The sequence below is a fragment of the Mobula birostris genome, chromosome 22 (genome assembly GCF_030028105.1).
Source record: "Mobula birostris isolate sMobBir1 chromosome 22, sMobBir1.hap1, whole genome shotgun sequence".
In the NCBI taxonomy this organism is placed as follows: Eukaryota; Metazoa; Chordata; class Chondrichthyes; order Myliobatiformes; family Myliobatidae; genus Mobula; species Mobula birostris.
Genome location: NC_092391.1, coordinates 4779339 through 4800129, shown reverse-complemented (window position 1 = coordinate 4800129; position 20791 = coordinate 4779339). Strand labels below are relative to the sequence as shown.

At 39.8% G+C, this 20791-nt stretch overlaps 1 protein-coding gene across 9 annotated transcripts in view; it reads right to left on the bottom strand.

The window, feature by feature from the left end:
- The window catches only part of rc3h2 (ring finger and CCCH-type domains 2), a 105552-nt gene that overhangs the window by 79960 nt on the left and 4801 nt on the right, over positions 1-20791 (bottom strand). For 4 of the 9 annotated variants that reach the window (XR_011882859.1, XM_072240634.1, XM_072240641.1 and 1 more), the window contains exon 2: positions 7097-7182. The exons of 1 other annotated variant lie outside the window; for it this stretch is intronic. The gene's annotated coding sequence lies outside the window, so the exon portion shown is untranslated. Of the gene's footprint in view, positions 1-7096; positions 7183-8275; positions 8375-10625; positions 10856-20791 lie in introns of those variants that run through there. 4 more of the 9 variants (XM_072240636.1, XM_072240638.1, XM_072240637.1 and 1 more) reach the window with 4 other exon arrangements.

Genomic DNA, 20791 nt, shown 5'->3' with positions numbered 1-20791 from the left:
ATTTCTTGATGACTCACTTAACTGTGCTCCAAGGGATGTTTAGTGATTTGGAAATTTCCTTGTGTCCATCTCCTGACTTAAACTTTTCAATAACCTTTTTGTGGAGTTGCTTAGAGTGTCCTTTTGTCTTCATGGTGTAGATTTTGCCAGGATACTGATTCACCAGCAGTTGGACCTTCCAGATACAGGTGTATTTTCCTACAATCAGTTGAAACACCTTGACTGCACACAGGTCTCCAAAAACAGATCAGCATTTAACTAATTGGCTACACAAGTGATGATGATTTGGTGTGTCATATTAAAGGGGGTGAATACTTATGCAATAATTTAATTTTGTGTTTTATGTTTGTAATTAATTTAGATCACTTTGTAGAGATCTGTTTTCACTTTGACACCAAGGAGCCTTTTTCTGTTGATCAGTATCAAAAAAGCCAAATTAAATCCACTGTGATTCAATGTTGTAAAACACTAAAACATGAAAAACTTACAATGGGGTGAATTTCAAAAAAAATAGACACTATATATACATACATATACACATACATGCATATATACATACAAATATATACACATACAATGTTCCCTCTAATTAATGATCAGTGTGCGCAAAAATCTTGTGTTGTGCTAGTGGAAACAACATGTGCACGCAAAACAATTTCTTCAATAAAAGCAGTATAAATAAGCCAGTTCTATAATCTACAGACAAGTCATCGGAAACTCCACATTGTCTACACTATCTTGCATCCGAAACCAGAAAAGGAAATGTGATTGCATAGAATCGTGAAATATACTTAACATGCCAACGAGGTAAAGGGTGACAAACATTTGTGCGCAGTTTAAATTCCTTTGTGTGCTAGTAGCAAAAGACATGTGTGGACATCTTAGAGGGAACATCTTAGAACACACTAACTGTGCAAACAATAAAAGCAAGTAACAGAATTTAGAACTAAAGTGAGTCCATAGACACGTAGCCCGGAGCAGGCCCACAGCCGCAGTTCATCACACAGTGGGACAAATTGTCGCAAAGCTTGCAGACATGAAGCCCGGAGCAGCAAGCAGAACCAGACTGACCCTCACCTCTGGTCACTGACACCTGGCCTTTTCAATCATTCAGCCTGGTTTTGCCGGTATATGTGTATAAAATTCAACAACTGCTGAAAATCCAGAGCAACATACACAAAATGCTAACTTGCTGAGTTCCTCCAGCATTTTGTGTGTGTTGCCCTAGTTTACAACAAACCTTTTTTCAGCACAAATAAGCTTGAGTACAGCTTATTTGATTATGAATTTGTAGGCCAAGATTACATGCAGTTCTGAATCCTGTAGCTGCTCTAAATATGTATCACATTATTATTAATGTGATGAATGAAGTGTTAACTAGTTTGGAACTTCTTGATGGATGAATGTTCTATTTATGAATTTGCAGACCGAACCATAGCTTACAAATGGTCGAGTCTTACCTACACTTAGGCAGAAGTAGAAAACTGAAAATAAAAAGGCCTGAAGAATAAACAACATCCTTGAAGTTCTAAAACTTGACAGAATATGTTCCTAAATTCTAACCCTCCTTTTCTACATCTGCCAGAGTTTATACACCGCAGTCATCTTTGAAAATGCAACAAAAGAAGCCATCTGCCACAGGAAACTGCTGCCAAGGTTCTCCTCAACCACGTCCTCTAACGATCAAAGAAAGCGGATTCTGCACCTCTTGAGACACACTCGATACGAATGTCACTGCACAACTCTAGCTGAATTGCACAGAATAGCATTAACAACTATATTTGCCTTTTCTGAACTCTCAAAAGTTTTTGATTTCATTACTGCAATTAGGCACAATGATATGCAACAAGTCCAGGCGACAACACTACGGTACACAATAAGTCTAGCTCCATTGCTATCGAGCAACTCACCAATAGGATAGTTCTGCAGTATTTGATGCTCTTAGTATCCAACAATGACTTGCGATCATAAAAGAGATGTATAGGACAAACAAATATACTTTCGATTAGACCTAAGTGGCCGCTGCATCTGAGCATGTCGCCATATTACCAGAAGCAAATGCCCATCTTATATCTGCTAGATAATGTTTGAGGGGTAGAGTTTAAGATGCAGCCTTGTTAATGACAGTCTGGATAGAGTTTGTTTCTGTACTGGAATTGTTGGTTAAATTCAATGGGCTCACGGCACACCCACAGCCAATGGCAGTGTAGACTACTGTCACACAAGGTTGTACAATTACCCCAACTTCACCCCTCATATTGCTCAAAATACTGCGTTCTGCTCCAAGAATTTTCCTGTTAGACTGAAGCTACTCTACAAGATATTCAAGGGGAAGTCAACGTAACACACAGCTGTCCTCATCAAGGGATCAGAAGTGAAAGGAGTGAGCAGTTTAAAAATTCCTGGGTGCCAACATCTCTGAGGATCAATCCTGGGTAAAACAAGGGATATGGGGAGAAGGCAGGAGATTGGGGCTGTGGAGAAGATTGGATCAGCCATGATGAGAGAGCAGAGCAGATTGAATGGGCCAAATAGCCTAATTCTTCTCCTATATCTTATGGTCTTAATGGAACATGAAGGGGAACTTCACTCAGAGGGTGGTGAGATTGTGGAACGAACTGCCAACTCAAGTGATGGATGTGGGTTTCAAGATTTAGGAGAAATTTGGAAAGGGTAATTGATGGGTGGTAGCTGGAAGGCTATGGTTTGGGTGCAGGTTGATGGGACTAGGCAGATTAAAGGTTTGGCACAGACTAGATGGGCCAAAAGGCTTGTTTCTGTGCTGTAATGTTCTACATTGATGCAACTACAAAGACGGCATGACAGCGACTATATTCCATTAGGAGTTTGAAGACAATTGATATATCACCAAAGATACACGTAAATTTCTACAGATGAACCATGGAGAGCATTTTAACTGGTTGCATCACCATCTGAATTGGATGGGCCACTGCACAGGATCAGAAAATGCTGCAGAAAGTCGTAAACTCAGCTGGCCCCATCATGAGCACTAGCCTCCCCAGCATCGAGGACACCTTCAAAAGGTGATGCCTCAAGAAGGCAGCATCCATCATGAAGGAAACCAACACCCAGAATGTGCCCTGCTCTCATTGCTACCAACAAGGAGGTGGTACAGGAGCCTGAAGACACACTCACAATGTTTCAGTCAGAATTTCTACCCCTCCATCCGCCATCTGGATAGGGAGAAAATCCAAAATATATCTGAGATGCAATGGGACTTGGAGTCCTTGTGCAGAACACCCTAAAAGTTAACTTGCAGGTAGAGTCGGTGTTGAGGAAGGCAAATGCAATGTATGCATTCATTTCAAGAGGTCTAGAATACAAGGGCCCCAGCTATGCCTGCCTCTTCAATAGTTATATGGAACAATCTATGCTCCAAACCTACACTGGTACTGCTCCCCAACTTTTCCTTCGCTACATTGACAACTACATTGGTGCTGCTTCCTGCACCCATGCTGAGCTCATCAATTTCATCGACTTTACTTCAAACTTCCACCCAGCCCTCAAATTCACTTGGTCCATCTCGGACACTTCTCTCCCCTTTCTCGATCTCTCAGTCTCCATCTCTGGAGACAGACTGTCCGCTAATATCTTCTATAAACCCATTGACTCTCATAACCACCTCGACTATACCTCTCTGCGACTCCCTGGTCCACACATCCCTCCCCACGGATCTCCCACCCGGCACTTATCCCTGCAAACGAAGTGCCACACCTGTCCCTACACCTCCTCTCTCACCAACATTCAGGGCCCCAAACAGTCCCTCCAGGTGAGGCAACACTTCACTTATGAGTCTGTTGGGGTCATCTATTGCATCCGATGCTCCCGGTACAGCCTCCTCTACATCAGTGAAACCCGACGCAGATTGGGGGACTGCTTCGTCGAGCACCTCTGCTCCGTCCGCCACAACAGACAGGATCTCCCGGTTGCCACCCACTTCAACTCTGCTTCACATTCCCATTCGGATATGTCCATACATGGCCTCCTCTACCGCCATGATGAGGCCAAACTCAGGCTGGAGGAGCAACACCTCATATACCGTCTGGGTAGACTCCAGCCCCTTGGTATGAACACTGAATTCTCCAACTTCCAGTAATTCCCTCTCCCTCCCTTCCCCCATCCCAGTTTCACTCTGCCCTCCCCCTCCAGCTGCCTATCACCTCCCTCATGGTTCCGCCTCCTTCTACTACCCATTGTCCTTTCCCTTATTCCTTCTTCACCTTTCCTGCCTACCCCCTCCCTTTTTCCCCTCCCCCACCCCTTGATCTTTCCCCTTACTAGTTTTTCATCTGGCACCTACCAGCCTTCTCCTCCCCACCCTCCCCCCACCTTCTTTATAGGACCCCTGCCCCCTCCCTCTTCAGTCCTGACGAAGGGTCTCGGCCCGAAACATTGACTATTCATTTCCATGGATGCTGCCCGACCTGCTGAGTTCCTCCAGCGTGTTGTGCGTGTTGCTAGAATACAAGAGCAGGGATGTGATTCTAAGGCTTTACAAGGTACCGGTGAGGCCCCACCTTGAACAGTTTTCGGCTCCTCATCTAAGAAAAGACGTGCTGGCATTGGAAAGGGTTTAGAGGAGGTTCACAAGGATGATTCCAATGAAAGGGTTATCATACGAGGAACATTTGATAGCTCTGGGTCTGTACTCACTGAAATTTAGAAGGATGAAGGGGGGATCTCATTGAAACCTTTCGAATGTTGAAAGGCCTAGACAGAGTAGAAACAATTTTTCCCTTGCTGGGGGAGTCTAGGACAAGAGGGCACAGCCTCAGGATAAAGGAGCATCAATTTAGAACAGAGAAATGAAGAAATTTCTTTAGCCAGAGGGTGATGAACTTGTGGAATTTATTACCATAGGGAGCTGTAGAGGCCATGTTATTGGGTGTATTTAAGGCAGAAGTTGATAGGATCTTGATTGGACACGGCATCAAAGGTTACGGGAGAAGGCCGGGGAGTGAGGCTGAGGAGGGAATAAAAGGATCAGTCATGATTGAATGGCGGAGCAGACTCAACACCCAAATGGCCTAATTCTGCTCCTATGTCTTACGGTCTGATATATACTTATTCTAATTTATACAGTTTTTAATCATTGCAATGTACTGGTACTGCAAAACAAATTTCATGACATATGCCAGTGATATTAAACCTGATTCAGATTGAAATTATATTGCCTCCAATCGAGAACCAAGATCAGTCTGACCAAAGTAATCCAGCTCAAGAAATTACATAATCCCTACACATTTGTGCATTTGAAGTCTGAGCCCCAAGTCATCATCAATTCTCCCAAGAGAATGACCCTTGCACGAAACATCGTTAAAACAAATAGGCCTGCCATCAATGCACAATACTGTTTTCTGACAACATAAGATCCTCAAGTCGCAGTGATAGCTCTTAATGTTTGCCTTCACTCCAAGCAAATTCACAGCAAAGGATTACAACCAGGACAGACGAACTGACTGAAGGGATGGTCTTAAATTTGCCATGTAAAACTGCAGCATTCCTTCAATTCGAGAAAATTCTGGCTCATGACTGCGTTAAGTTGAGAAACATTCAAGAAGGCATTGAACTTCACTGAGCCTTAAATCACTTCACTGGAAGCACACAAGCCCAGCAAAAACTTGAGGCTGCAGATCACATTGTAAACTCTGCACAGAATCCCTATCTCAGCTTCAGCAGCCACTTCAGAACCTTGAGATTGCACAAATAAGGCCAGAAACAGACAGCTGCTTGCAAAAAGAGAAAAAGAATATGTAATAAAGCATAAAAGCAATAAATTGTCAAAATAAATGGATTATCAGAATCTAACAAGAATGGATAGTAAATGACAAGAGGAAACATGCACACAATGTATATCATTCTTGAAAATCAATTTGCTGCAAACAATATTTGAATTTGATCCCAGACACAGTCAGTCATTTTACAATCTGAGGCTCAATGCCAGTTTGGAATACAATAATGACTTGGCAATATCTTTGTTTTCTTAACGACTACACCATCTTAAAAATTATAATTTGCAACTTAAGAATGAGACAGCAAATTTAACAGATTCAAAACAATGGTGAGAGAATAAAATGGGTTGAAAAAGTTTAGTCTCTCAAAACTACAAGTTAACCTTCATTAACTGTTTCAATACCTTATAGATCTAGCAAAAATTTACGTCATATACATTTGGTAGCATAACTGAAAATATGGGAAAAGTATCATAAAAAGACGTATAATTTGTTAAAGGTTTTACAGCTAGATGAGTATTTTTAAAAATTAATAAACTAAAGGGTGATGTTGCAGATCAACACAATTGGCAATAAGATGGAATGTAGTTAGACAAGTTTAAGTTGAATGTAAACCATGATGGTAATAGTGAAAATCTACTCGAACAGTGGTCCCCAACCTCCGGGTCGTGGACTGATACATTGCCGCGAAGAAAGCAGTGCTGCAGCGGTAGTTGGAAAGCACCCAGCACATCTTTAAGAAAAAAACCGAAATAAACAAGCTAATTAATTATGTGCCGGGCGGCACCTAATTAATTAGCTTGTTTATTTCGTTTTTTTTCTTAAAGATGTGCTGGGTGCGTTCCAACTACCGCTGCACCACTGCTTTCTTCGCGGCAATGTATCGGTCCGCGGCCCGGAAGTTGGGGACCACTGGTCTAGAACTATCAAAACATTGACAAGAGATTTCAGTGGAATTTAAAAAATGAGCAAATGAACATTTTAAAAAATATAATGTCAGGAAATATTTTTTCAACTCACTGCTGAGAAGCATAACAGATGTCCAAAACACAAATAAAACAAGTTTGATTGGTCTCTGAAGGAAATCAACAGGGACAACTCATCATTTTAATTATTTTTTTCTATTCTTAACTTAAAACTAGAGCCTCTTCTCGCCCATCACTGGACAATCAACATATATCTGATTACTTCACACTAACAGAGAAAGTGGAGATGGGAAATGTTCTCTTGGTATGTTTCTAATAAACCGGATTTTAGGTGGCAGTTTCCTCACAATTAGGCCATCAGGCAGATCTTGAATAAGTACATTGGGGTGGAGGAAAATAAATGTGCTTGGACATCACCTGGGATTGGGTACAAAGTAGCACTGACCAAGTTTGGACCAGGTCTCCTTCCCATCTCCCTTCATCTGGGTCACAGGGTGCAAAATCTATGAGGAGGAAAGAAACATATTTAAAAGAGAAAGAAAATAACACTGCATGTTTTCAGAGATTGTTTGTTTCACAGTTTATTTGTAATATGCACCATATGTCAAAAGTACTTCTCTTCCTTGAATAGATAGTTAAAGTCATCCCTTTCCATTAGATTTGTATGCAACTATTTCCATCAATAGATGTACGTGGACAGAAGCTGAAGCTGCTGCAATAGTGTCAACACTGATATACTTTAAGAAAATAACTACAAAATAGAAGCAAATGGCTGCAGCCAGAAAACTCCCAACTGAAATATAGTGGGCTCTGGTTAACTGGGCCATTGGTTAATCAGGGCAGCCACTTATCTGGGGCAACTCTTAAAGAACAAAAACTAATTGAGAAAATAGCCAGAATTCCCTTTATTTATTTGGAACACTATACCACTTAATTGGGACAGGTGACTGTTGCTAAACAGTTTCTAACTAGCTTCAGACATGTGCATTTTTGTAGCTGTTGGACACCTCACCTTACTTAGAGCAAACTTTTTTAAAAATAGCATCTGTTGCATGTGTTTCTGTTCAAAAAGCAGTGATTTTTGTCACTGGTAGTTAATGAGAAATAAACAGTAAGACAATTCAGAACTGTTTTGCTCACTGCAGTTTTAAACATTCAGGCTAGGAGATGCCAGAAACATCCGGAAGTGAAAATTAAATGATTTCACTATTTCAACAAGTTAGTAATTACGAAGGGTTAGAAAACATACAGCACAATACAGGCCCTTCGGTCCACAAAGCTGTGCCAAACATGGCCTTACCTTAGAACTACTTAGGCTTTACCCATACCCCTCTATTTTTCTAAGCTCCATGTAACCACCCAGGGGTATCTTAAAAGACCCTAACGTTTCTGTCTCCATCACCGCTGCCAGCAGCCCATTCCACGCACTCACCACCCTCTGTGTAAAAAACTTACCCCTGACATCTCCTCTGTACCTACTCCCAAGCACCTTAAAACTATGCCCTCTCGTGCTAGCCATTTCAGCTCTGGGGAAAAGCCTCTGACTATCCACACGATCAATGCCTCTCATTATCTTGTACACCTCTATCAGGTCACCTCTCATCCTCCGTCGCTCCAAGGAGAAAAGGCTGAGTTCACCATTCTCATATGGCATGCTCCCCAATCCAGGCAACATCCTTGTAAATCTCTTCTCCATCCTTTCTATGGTTTCCATGTCCTTCCTGTAGTGAGGCAACCAGAAATGAGCACAGTACTCCAAGTGGGATCTGACCAGGGTCCTATATAGCTGCAACATTACCTCTCGTCTCTTAAACTCAATCCCACGATTGATGAAGGCCAATGCACCATATGCCTTCTTAACCACAGAGTCAACCTGCAGTTAAGGTATGTTTGAAGGTATCAACAATCATCTTGAATGTTACAATGAAAATGCAGATTTGGAGAACGCAATCATCAACAACATTGTATGAAGGCAGTCCATTACCTGCACTAGCTGCCTGTGCTGATTTTGTTCATTTAGAGTGAATCAAAAGAACATGGCATCAAACACCAGATGATTCTTCCATCGATAACTATTTGGAACTAATACATTTTTATAGTACTCCAGTAGTATTGATAGTGTTCTAATTTGTTATGTATTTCATTTAAATACATAATTACTCAGTTAAATGATAGTTTGTCTTTTTATAACTTTTTAACTATTTCCATGAAATTTTGGCTAATTGGGGAATTAAACAGTTAACTGGACCAAAATGTACTAGTCCCAGTGTGTCCCAATTAACCAGAATTCACTATACCTTTATTCTGGTTGTAGAAAGGAAATGTCTCAGTTTGGACCAAACATACAAAGGGAATTCTCGCTATTTAGTCAATTGTTTTTGTTCTTTAAGAGTTGCCCCAGAAAATCATTGCTGAAATGTATTGAAAACTGTCCACTTATTAGTAGTCTGTATGAGGCCAATAAGATTGATAGTACGGTGCTATATCATGGAGTTCATTGATACGGTTCTTAATTGTCGCTGTTGAATCAATTGCACAATAGATAAATCTTTGCTTTGTCAGCCTTTTCAACCACACTGCAACATCTGACATACTGTACTTGGTCACACCATCCTCATACTTCATCGTTGCTCCCTAGTACAGGGGTAAGCAACCTTAAGCACAAATGATTTTCTAGCATATGTTATTCATTAATTTGAGGCAAAACATAATAGATGTATTTAAGTGGATATTTCCCATATTTCAAGTTTTTTTTATGGCATTTATCTGGCCCACCGTCTGCTCATTAATACGCGATCCAGCCCACAGAGGCAAAAAGGTTGCCGACCCCTGCCCTAGTAGGACCTCATTCACCCAGTTAAATCGTTAACTTCCACAGTATTATCCCAGGAGGAAATTCCTTTCCCATGCTCACATTTGTTCATCAATGAACAGTATTGATCCTTCTCCAGCACATATACATGCTGTCTTTGGTAACATCATTCCATCTCCTCTAATAATTACACCTATCCCTGCCTCAGCTCTTCCATTTCTGAAACCTTTATGACTGACTATTCTAACGTGCTTTAATGACACTCTAGCTTATCCAAAACTCTGTTGTTCATGTACTAACCCACTCCAAACCTTTCACCTTTTACCTATACAGTACTTACTTAAATACACTCTCACTTAAGCAATGGGCTTGACAAAGATTAAATGTAGTTCCCATATGCAATACAAATTCAACATGAATAATCAAAAAGATCAATGCAGAACGCCGTGTTAAAGAAACTGAATGAAAGGAAAATCTAGAAATGGTTATTAGATGATGACAGCATCATTTCATTTTACAAACAGAATGACAAAGTACAACTATAAAGTTTTACACTGTTGAATTTTTAAGGAAAAAGTGTAGGAAAAGATTGTGTAGAAACTCAATTTCAGAATTTGAATCAAGTTTATTATCACTGGCATACATTATGAAATTTGTTGGTTTTATGGTGGTAGTAGAGTGCAAGGCATAAAAAAATTACAACAAGTTATAATAAAAAAAATTAATAGTGCAAAAGAGGAATAGCAAGGTTATGGTCATGGATCATTCAGAATTCTGATGGCAGAGGGGTAGAAGTTGTGTGGGTCTTCATGCTCCTGTACCTCATTCTTGAGTATAATAATGAGAAGAGGGCATGTCCTGGATGGTGGAAGAGTTGTTGCCATGATGGGGCTGGCTGAGTCTGCAACTCTCCTCAGGCTCTTTAGATCCTGTGCAGTGGCCCCTCTGTTCCAGGCTGTGATACAAACAGAACGCTCTTCACCGTGCATTTGCCATCTTTGGTGACATACTAAATCTCTTCAAAGTCCTAACGAAGTATAGCAACTGGCATGCCTTCTTCATGATTGCATCAATAAATTGGTTACAGGATAGACTTTTTGAGATGCTGACACCAAGGAGCATGAAACTGCTCACCTTTTCTACTGCTGATTCCATAATCTGGTTTTGCATGTGTTCTCTCACGTTCCCCTTCCTGAAGTCCACAATAGTTCCCTGGTCTTGCTGATGTTGAGTGCAAGGTTGTTGTTGTGACACCACTTGACCAGCTGTTCTATTTCATTCCGTACGCCTCATCATCACCAATTGAGATTCTACCAATAACAGTGGTGTCATCACCAAAGTTATAGATGGAGCTTGAGCTGTGCCTAGCCACACAGACATAAGTGTAAAAGAGAGTAAAACAATGGACAATCTTGAGGTGTACCTGTGTTGTAGCCCAGACCATAAGTACATTATTACAAAAAAAAACAACATACTGCAATTAATGCTTGAAGTAATGTACATTTTTTTAAAAATCCATTCTTGGAATAAAACATCCAGGGAAAATAAAATAATCCCTTTTGCATTTCACTTAGTCTTCAAAACAACCACAAGTGTGTTAATTGAGAAACATCAAAAGAAAAGGTATACAAGTTTTCTGTGGTTTACAAATCAACTAAAATCAAAACAGATCAGAAATAGTATATTTCTAATAATAGCAGAAGACTCCCACTTCTTGGGAGTCTTTTTAACACACTGAAAGCAATCTATTACCTATTCAGAAGATTTTTTTTAATAATAACACCCATCAACTCCCCTTGATTCTTTTTGCCGCCACACTAAGGGATAATTTACAGTGGCCAGTTCAATGCTAGTTGTACTGTCACAATTATGTATCGAGAATGTAAAACGTACAGCAGCATGCAGACGTTTGGGTACCCTGGTCAAAATTTCTGTTACTGTGAATAGTTCAGTGAATAGAAGATGAACTGATCTCCAGAAGTCATAAAGATGAAACATCCTTTTCAACATTTTAAGCAAGATTAGTGTATTATTTTTGTCTTGTACAATTTTAGAGTGAAAAAAGGAAAGGAGCATCATGCAAAAGTTTGGGCACCCCAAGAGATTTGAGCTCTCAAGATAACTTTTACCAAGGTCTCAGACCTTAATTAGCTTGTTAGGGCTATGGCTTGTTCATAATCATCATTAGGAAAGGCCAGGTGATGCAAATTTCAAAGCTTTATAAATACCCTGACTCCTCAAACCTTGCCCCAACAATCAACAGCCATGGGCTCCTCTAAGCAGCTGCCTAGCACGCTGAAAATTAAATGATGCCCACAAAGCAGAAGGCTATAAGAAGGTAGTAAAGCATCTTCAGGTAGCCGTTTCCTCAGTTCGTAATGTAATTAAGAAGTGACAGTTAACAGGAATGGTGGAGGTCAAGTTGAGGTCTGGAAGACCAAGAAAACTTTTTGAGAGAACTGTTCGTAGGATTGCTAGAAAGGCAAATCAAAACCCCCGTTTGACCGCAAAAGACCTTCAGGAAGATTTAGCAGACTCTGGAGCGGTGGTACACTGTTCTACAGTGCAGCGACACCTGCACAAATATGACCTTCATGGAAGAGTCAACAGAAGAAAACCTTTACTGTGTCCTCACCACAAAATTCAACGTCAGAAGTTTGCAAAGGAACATCTAAACAAGCCTAATGCATTTTGGAAACAAGTCCTGTAGACTGATGAAGTTAAAATAGAACTTTTTGGCCGCAATGAGCAAAGGTATGTTTGGAGAAAGAAGGGTACAGAATTTCATGAAAAGAACTCCTCTCCAACTGTTAAGCATGGGGGTGGATCGATCATGCTTTGGGCTTGTGTTGCAGCCACTGGCACAGGGAACATTTCACTGGTAGAGGAAAGAATGAATTCAATTAAATACCAGCAAATTCTAGAAGAAAACATCACACCGTCTGTAAAAAAGCTGAAGATGAAAAGAGGATGGCTTCTACAACAAGATAATGATCCTAAACACACCTCAAAATCTACAATGGACTACCTCAAGAGCCACGAGCTGAAGGTTTTGCCATGGCATTCACAGTCCCCCAACCTAAACATCATCGAAAGTCTGTCGACAGACCTCAAAAGAGCAGTGCATGCAAGACGGCCCAAGAATCTCACAGAACTAGAAGCCTTTTGCAAGGAAGAATGGGTGAAAATCCCTCAAACAAGAACTGAAAGACTCTTAGCTGGCTACAGAAAGCGTTTACAAACTGTGATATTTGCCAAAGGGGGTGTTACTAAGTACTGACCATGCAGGGTGCCCAAACTCTTGCCTCGGGCCGTTTTCCTTTTCTGTTATTTTGAAACTGTAAAAAATGGAAATAAGAAAGTAATCTTGCTTAAAATATTAAATAAATGTGTCATCTTTAACTTTATGCCTTTTGGAAATCAGGTCATCTTTTACTCACTTAGCTATTCACAGCAACAGAAATTTTGACCGGGGTACCCAAACTTTTGCATGTCACTGTAACACATTCCTTTGACGCAAGAGGTGCCCTGCCCTGATGAAAGCTACAATTATTACTAAGCAACCCAGTATTTTGTATGCATAGAAAGGTAAAATATATTATATATACTAAGACAAACGTTTGACTACTTCTGCCGTCTTTTTTTCAATCCCGATCCGTGGTAACCTACGCACATCCTCCCGTATACTTTAAATCATCTCTAGATTACTTATAATACCTAATACAATGTAAATGCTATGTAAATAGTTGTTATACCGTATTGTTTAGGGAATAATGACAAGAAAAAAAAGTCTGTACATGCTCAAACAACAAGTGCTGGAGAGGAAACTTCCGGGTTTTCCCGATCCACGGTTGGTTGAATCCGCGCATGCGGAACCTGCGGATAAGGAGGGCCGACTGTAGTAGGCAACTGGAAGCTGAGATTCCCATGTAACTGTAGGAAGTACAATATTTATTCTTCTTCCAACTTTTGCCTTTTCAACATTCAGGGATTCAAACAGTCTTTGCAGGTGAAGCAATGATTTACATGCACTTCTTACAATCTAGTGTACTGTATTATATTTTGTCCTCACTGTGCCCTTCTCTACAACAGAGAAACCAAAAACAGAGCACCTGTGTTCAGTGTGCACCAGTGACACGTCCAGTGCCTAATTTAAATTTACCACCCAATTTCCAATCCAAATGCAAGCTTCATATAGCTAACAGAAATACAGTCTTCACAAACCTGCAGTGATTAATACTCTAATAGCAGGTTCACTTTGACAAGATGCCAGAAATAGACTAGATTATATTTCTGCCAATAGCAGGGTATATTCTGTCTACATTACAGATGGTCCTCACAGAAAATTCAAAAAATTTACAGCAAAGCAGGCCTTTCGGCCCAGCATAAAAGAACAGCTCTGCCTAATCCCATCTGAAAGCACTATGACCATAGCACTACAGCTCTTCATGTAAAAATAGTATCTGTACAGTATGTGTATTTGAAAACTTTTCCCTGACACCCTATCAAATTATGACAATCCTCTGAGTGAATCCCCTCTAAACCCCATACCCTTCACTACTATATTTTGTTGTCTTGTGTCAGCACTCTAGAATTTAAGCTTTATAGCTTTTGGGCTTTTCCAAGGAAAATGTGTAGAATTCAAAGGCCCTAGCTCCCTCAGTTTCAAGAAAATAACCTGTTAATATTCTTGTCACTGGCAAGAGAAAATCTGCAGATGCTGGAAATTCAAGAAACACACACAAAATGCAAGGGGAACTCAGCTGGCTAGGCAGCATCAAGGGAAAAGAGTACAGTCGACACTTCAGGCCAAGACCCTTTTCCATCGATGCTGCCTGGCCTGCTGAGATCCTCCAGCATTTTGTGTATGTTGCTGTTAATATTCCTCATAGGTTCTATATTCCAGCCCTGACAACATTTTATAACAGTTTCTTTAACTTCTCCAATATAATTATATCTTTACTGTAAAGTACTGACCAGAACCATATATTATATTCAAGATGTGGTCCATTATTACCTACATCATCTCATTGCACTAATATTCTTTGCCACAGGTAACAAAATATCCTTTACAGTCTTTAGAACTATTGTACTGAGTTTAATCTTCAAGGACTCAACAATCAACATCCCTAGATCGAATCTCACCTGCTAGGTACTACAACTGAAATGTCGTCAAATGTTTTGGTTGTCATACTACAGGAAGGACATGATTGCCCTGCAGTGAACACTGGGGAGATTCAACAGGATGTTGTTTGGAATTGAGTGAAAAAAGCTAGGTAAGTTTTACTTGGAATGGAAGCAGCTGATGTAAGACCCAATAAAAGGAACAAAATGAGGGGCATAAACAGGGCCCACAGTAAGAGTGAAGGTCTAGATTAACAGAGCATAGATTTAGAATATGGGGTAAGAAGGTTACAGGAGATCTGATATTGTTTTAAAAATCCAATCTGGAATTTAGAACACACTACTGATGTAAGAGTGGGGAGCAGGCACTCTCACAACATTTCACACTCAACTCTCATACTCAAAATTCAGAGATAGCTTCTTCCCCCTGCCAGATTTCTGAATGGACACTAAACTTATGACTACTACCTTACTCTTTCCCCCCCTCTTTTTTGCACTACTTAATTAATTTAACATTTTAATATACAGTATATATACTTCATACAGTAATTTCATTTTTATTATGTATTGCAATGTGCTGCTGTTAACAAGAAATTTCACAACATTTGCCACTGATATTAAACCTGATTCTGAAAACATTCGTATGAATCCATGACTTATTCTTGGTAGAATTCATCCTCTAAGCAAAAACTGATCAACTTCCTCAAAGACCTGGTCATTTCAATAATATCACCTCATGTTCTTCTGAATGCCAGAGAACAATAGCCCCACCAACCTAAAATCTCCTCACTAAGTCCATTCAGCCTACATCAGCTCATAAAAATAAGTGCAAGAGGTGTGGAAATGGAGGCAAAAATAACAAGGGCATAATGAAGGATTTGTTTAAAAAAAAAATTTCAACCAGAGATTTCTAGCACAACCAAAATAAAATACAAGACCATGCAAGTTAGAATAAAAGAAGAAATAAAACAGGCCAAGTCAATAATTCCCATGTGGTGGCATAGGCAATTATAGAAAGACATGAAATGGCAACAAGAGACAAAATCTAATAGGAATTTTTAATTTTAGAATGTACTCTTATGTACCATGCTCATAAAAATTGTGATTAACTGTAAAAAATACATCTAATTTCATTAATACTATAAATATGGACAAGTGTCTATTTTCCAAGATATTAGCACAGAAGTAGCAAGAAAATAGAAACCTTTTGTTATGCATATACACAAAGTTTGGAGTTGGAAATGTAATAAATCACAATATTCTTAATATATTGAAATGTAAACACATGCTGATCACACGTGCACGTGCAGAGAAAAGAAGCTGGGTGGTCTGAGTGTTGTTTCCCTCCAGAGCTACAGCAAGTCCAACTTTCAAAACTTTGATCTGCTTTCTGCCAGGAGCGCTAAGTGGTTAATATTGGACATGACAGCAGTCTACAACCAAGTGCAGCAAGACCTGGAGACTATCCAGATCCAGACTAAGAGGGAAGCAATAACTACATGCCACACAAGTGGCTAGCAATGGTGATCACTACTAAGGGAAATCCAGTTTATTACTCTCCTGATATTCAATATTATCATCATTACCAAAATCTCTCACCATCAATATCCTGCTGATTACCACTGATGAGACATTGAAATAAACTCCACCGTGGATAGATGCGAAAGGAGGGTTGGGCATCAGGCTAGCAACCCTTTCACGTAAAAACCCAGAGCTACAGAAATGTCAACAGAAGCTCCAAAGATCTCATCCCTGGGAGAGCAAGGATTTTCACCGAGAAGACATATGAAGTTACGTGGTGAAAGGAGAAGCCTCAGGACTGATCAACCTTCCAAGCAGGACAGAGAACTCTGGTGAGCAGCTGTCGGTAGCCTAAGCCCTGCTGGGCTTAAGAAGACGCTCAAATGAAGTAGCCATTTCAACACAAGAGCAGGTCAGAAGGAACCCTGTGGGAAGTAACTTATCTCCTATCTCCCTAAAATATGCCCATCTACAAAGCTCAAATCAAGAGTATGATGGATTTACCATGGATGAGAACAACTTCAACAACATTTCAAGCAGCTCGGCATGATACAGGACACAAAAGCCTGATTGACAGGCATCCCATCCACAACCATTCACTCATTCTGCCTCTTAACACACAGTAGCAGCAGTCTGTACCATCTACAGGATGCACTGCCTCAGATAGCACCTTCCAAACCCATGATGGGCAGCAAAATCACGAAAATTCCATCACTGGATGTTGTCCTCCAAGTCATACACCATCCTGACTGAGAAATATAAATCACCATTTCTTCACCATCAACAGGACAGCCTAACAGCATTCTGAGTATACCCACCACTTAAGGACTGTAGTGGTTCAAGAAGGCAGCATGCTACTGCCTACAAAGTTAATTCAAGATAGGCAACTAAATTAGGGTGCCACGGTAGTGTAGCAATTAGCACAAAACTATTACAGCTTGAGGTGTCGGAGTTCAGAGCTCAATTCCAGTGTCATCTGTAGACAAATTTGTACATTTTTCTCCGTGTATTCAGCTTTCCTCCCACAGTCCAAAAACGTAGCGGTTAATAGGTCATTGTAAATTGTCCTGTGATTAGGCTGCGTTAAATGGGTGGGTTACTGTGCAACGCGGATCGAAGGGCCGGAAGGGCTGCATTGTATCTCTAAATAAATGAAACAAAATAAATAAAAATAAATACAATCAGTCTGTGAATCCCACATCATTTGAATAAATATAAACTGTAATTCTATCCTAGTTTATCCCAACCAATTTGCAGCATTAGTACATTAATAATACTTGATTTGTTGACTTTCAATAGTAAACACTCCATGAAACCTCAATTAAACATTTGCAGCAAATAGAACTTCATACAGAAATACTATAATGCCACAGACAGCTGTGAAGGCCAAGTTATTGAGTATATTTAAGGCAGATATTAATAGGTTCTTGATTAGTCAGGGCATCAAAGGTAATGGGGAGAAGCTGGGAGAATGGGGTTGAGAGGGATAATAAATCAGCCATGATGGAATGGTGCAGCAGACTCAATGGTCTTATAATGCATTGCTTGGCTACCATTCAGTTTTAAGATTCATCTTTTAATCTAGAAATGCAAAACGTGCACTTAGATATACCGAAAAAGCAATTCACAATCTGTTCTTGTTCTGTTTGAGACAACTTCCAAACTATTAAGTACAAGCATAAAGCAATAAATTGACAAAGTGAAGACAATGCATAACATGGCCAATAACAAGACAATGCTAAATCCAATACAGGCCCAACAAATTTACAATCATCTTTGGTTTTAAATCCTAGCTTATGATATGTTATTGATTTTAGTCTATGTAACAGTTAACAGACTACAAGTTAGTCCGAATGCCATTCAGTCAGAGAAGAAAAGAGAAAACTCAAGGTTTCCATCATATATCCAACACTTGTTGCAACTACAAACATATGGGCACAAGAGTCAAGATCAAGATAACTTATTATGTTCTTCACCAGCTACCCTCATATTGTCTCAACGTTCGTATTTTGTTACACATGGGTCTCAGCTGGTTTGATCATATGCTGAGATAATGTGAATGAAACTCAACTCCACAATCAGTAAACACTCCAATTCCTAAATAAACATGTGCTGAAGATTTGTTCACTGGGACAGTTTTGCAGCTTAGACAGTGTACTGGGGCTGAAACAATTACCACAACTGTCCTTTTTTGTACTGACGAAGTACTGGGTTTGTACCAACAGAGTACCCCCACTGCCTTCTTTATAACACACACAAAATGCTGAAGGAACTTAGCAGGCCAGGCAGCATCTATGTTAAAGAGTAAACAGTCGACATTTCAGGACAAGACCCTTCTTCGGGACTCAGGTAGTGGATCTGAGTGAGCACATGGTCGAAGAATCAGAGAGCAGCACAGACCACAGAGAGGGAGCAGTGAGAGAGGGTTTCACTGAACTCCAGAAAGGAAGATTTAAACTTCTTCAAGGTAGGCATCCCTCAAAGAGACAGTAGTAGTAGTAGTAGCAGCAGCAGTATCACAAACACGAGAAAATCTGCAGATACTGGAAACTTAAAGCAACAAGCACAACATCAAGACCGTCCTGATGAAAAGTCACAGCCTGAAACGTCGACTGTTTACTCTTTTCCATAGATACTGCCCGGCCTGCTGAGTTCCTCCATCATTTTGTGTTTGTTGCTTTGAATTTCCAGTATATGCAGATTTTCTTGTGTTCATGCCCTCCTTTGAACTGGATTTGTACTGGGGCTCAAACGATTACCACAACTGCCCTCTTCTGTATTGGTTTGTACCAACAGTGTGCTGGGGTTGAAACAATTACCACAACTGCCCCATTTTGTACTGGCTTTGTACCAACAGTATAATGGGACTGAAACAAATAGGGCAACTGCCCTCCTTTGGACTGGGTTTACGAGGGGTGATTGATAAGTTTGTGGCCTAAGGTAGAAGGAGTCAATTTTAGAAAACCCAGCAAATTTATTTTTCAACATAGTCCCGTCCTACATTTACACACTTAGTCCAGTGGTCGTGGCGCATACGGATCCCTTCTTTGTAGAAATCGGTGTCTTGGACCTCCAGAAGTGGTCCACAGCAGGGGTGATTGATAAGTTTGTGGCCTAAGGTAGAAGGAGATGAGTTATTAACTTCAAACTTTCTGCATTATCACTCAAAGAGTTGAATTGCACGTGCATGTAACGAGAGCTGCATAACTCATCTCTGGGTTGGTGGGAAGAAAGGTAGGAGGAAAAAATGATCAAGGAAAAGCAAAATAAAAGGATACATATTTGGAGTAGATGGGAAAGATCTGAGAAGTGCAAAGAACATTAGTCACAGTGGCAGTTCCTTTAATAACTCATCATGATCAGGATTTCTCAGCAGACAATTCCATGTTAATAAATATTCTGACTTGGAAATCCAACAATCTAGGTTAATTCACATGATAAAACACCTGAAATTATTTTCTTAAAAGCCAGTTCTTTCCTAAGACCATTTAAGCTTTATTTCTGAACTTATATGCTATTATTTCTCACATGATGACATAAAGTAGGAAAATAAATTGTAAAGAATACAAATTGGAGGGGAAAACGAAGAAAAATCTGTTTATCTCCTGATTATCTGCAACTAAAATGCACAAAATGGAACACAACTACTTCTAAATATCCTGAAGTCTGACCTTAAATAATCTCCAAGACACATTTGATGCAGAAGAAAAAGGCTCAAAAAGTGAACCCAAGGCTTTTGGTACAATTGACATGTTGAATGCCTACAGCTGCGATAATTATGAGACTTGCTCATTGTCACAGTCTTTCATGTTTAAGATTTACATAATTAAATACCATTAATGCCGAAACCCGTCATAGCCCTTTGGATTAGTTATAAATAGAGTCCAAAATTTAAAACCACACATTACTCCAACAAGTTACATCAACAGAATGAATAAGACTGAGTGAAAAAGCCTGTTACTTAAAACAAAACAATCTCCCATTGCAATACACCAATAACCAAACTACCCAACAATAAAGGTCATAAGAACGTGCATACCAACACATGACCACACAAAGTAAGTTTCACACTTCTCTAGCTTGAGGAAACACATTGCTTATAATATTTTAGAGCATGATCATGTCTCAGCTGTGAAGTCTGAAGGTTGTGTTAAATGGCAAGTGATTCATCGAGCAACAATAGAAAGTTAAGGGAGAAAACAGTCAGCCATCCAAAAGTGGCATTTGTCCAATACTAGCATGGCTTTTGTTTACTCATATAGCAATTTGTGACATAAATGTTTGATGTGATTACTACATCCAGCATCTGCAAAATCTAGAATCTGCAACCAAAGTCCAAATTCCTGCTGTCATTATGATAACAGTGGTACCGCAATTTTCAAATAAGGAATGTCAACAATTGGAAAACATCAACTTGTCCCTTTCTATGCGGTTATCCTTCAGAGAGATGGATAACAAACTAGTTTTCAAACAGGATTCACAGAAAGAATTCCAATTTGGTCTACCATTTTTGTTTTTTTTCCTCTACACAGGAACTTTTCTGGTTCATGTAATCTGATTTCAGAACACCAATTCAAAATCTTGTTTAAATACATTGATGAGATTAGCTCTCCATACCTCAGCTTTCAGTTATCTTTCAGTAAGAATATTGCATT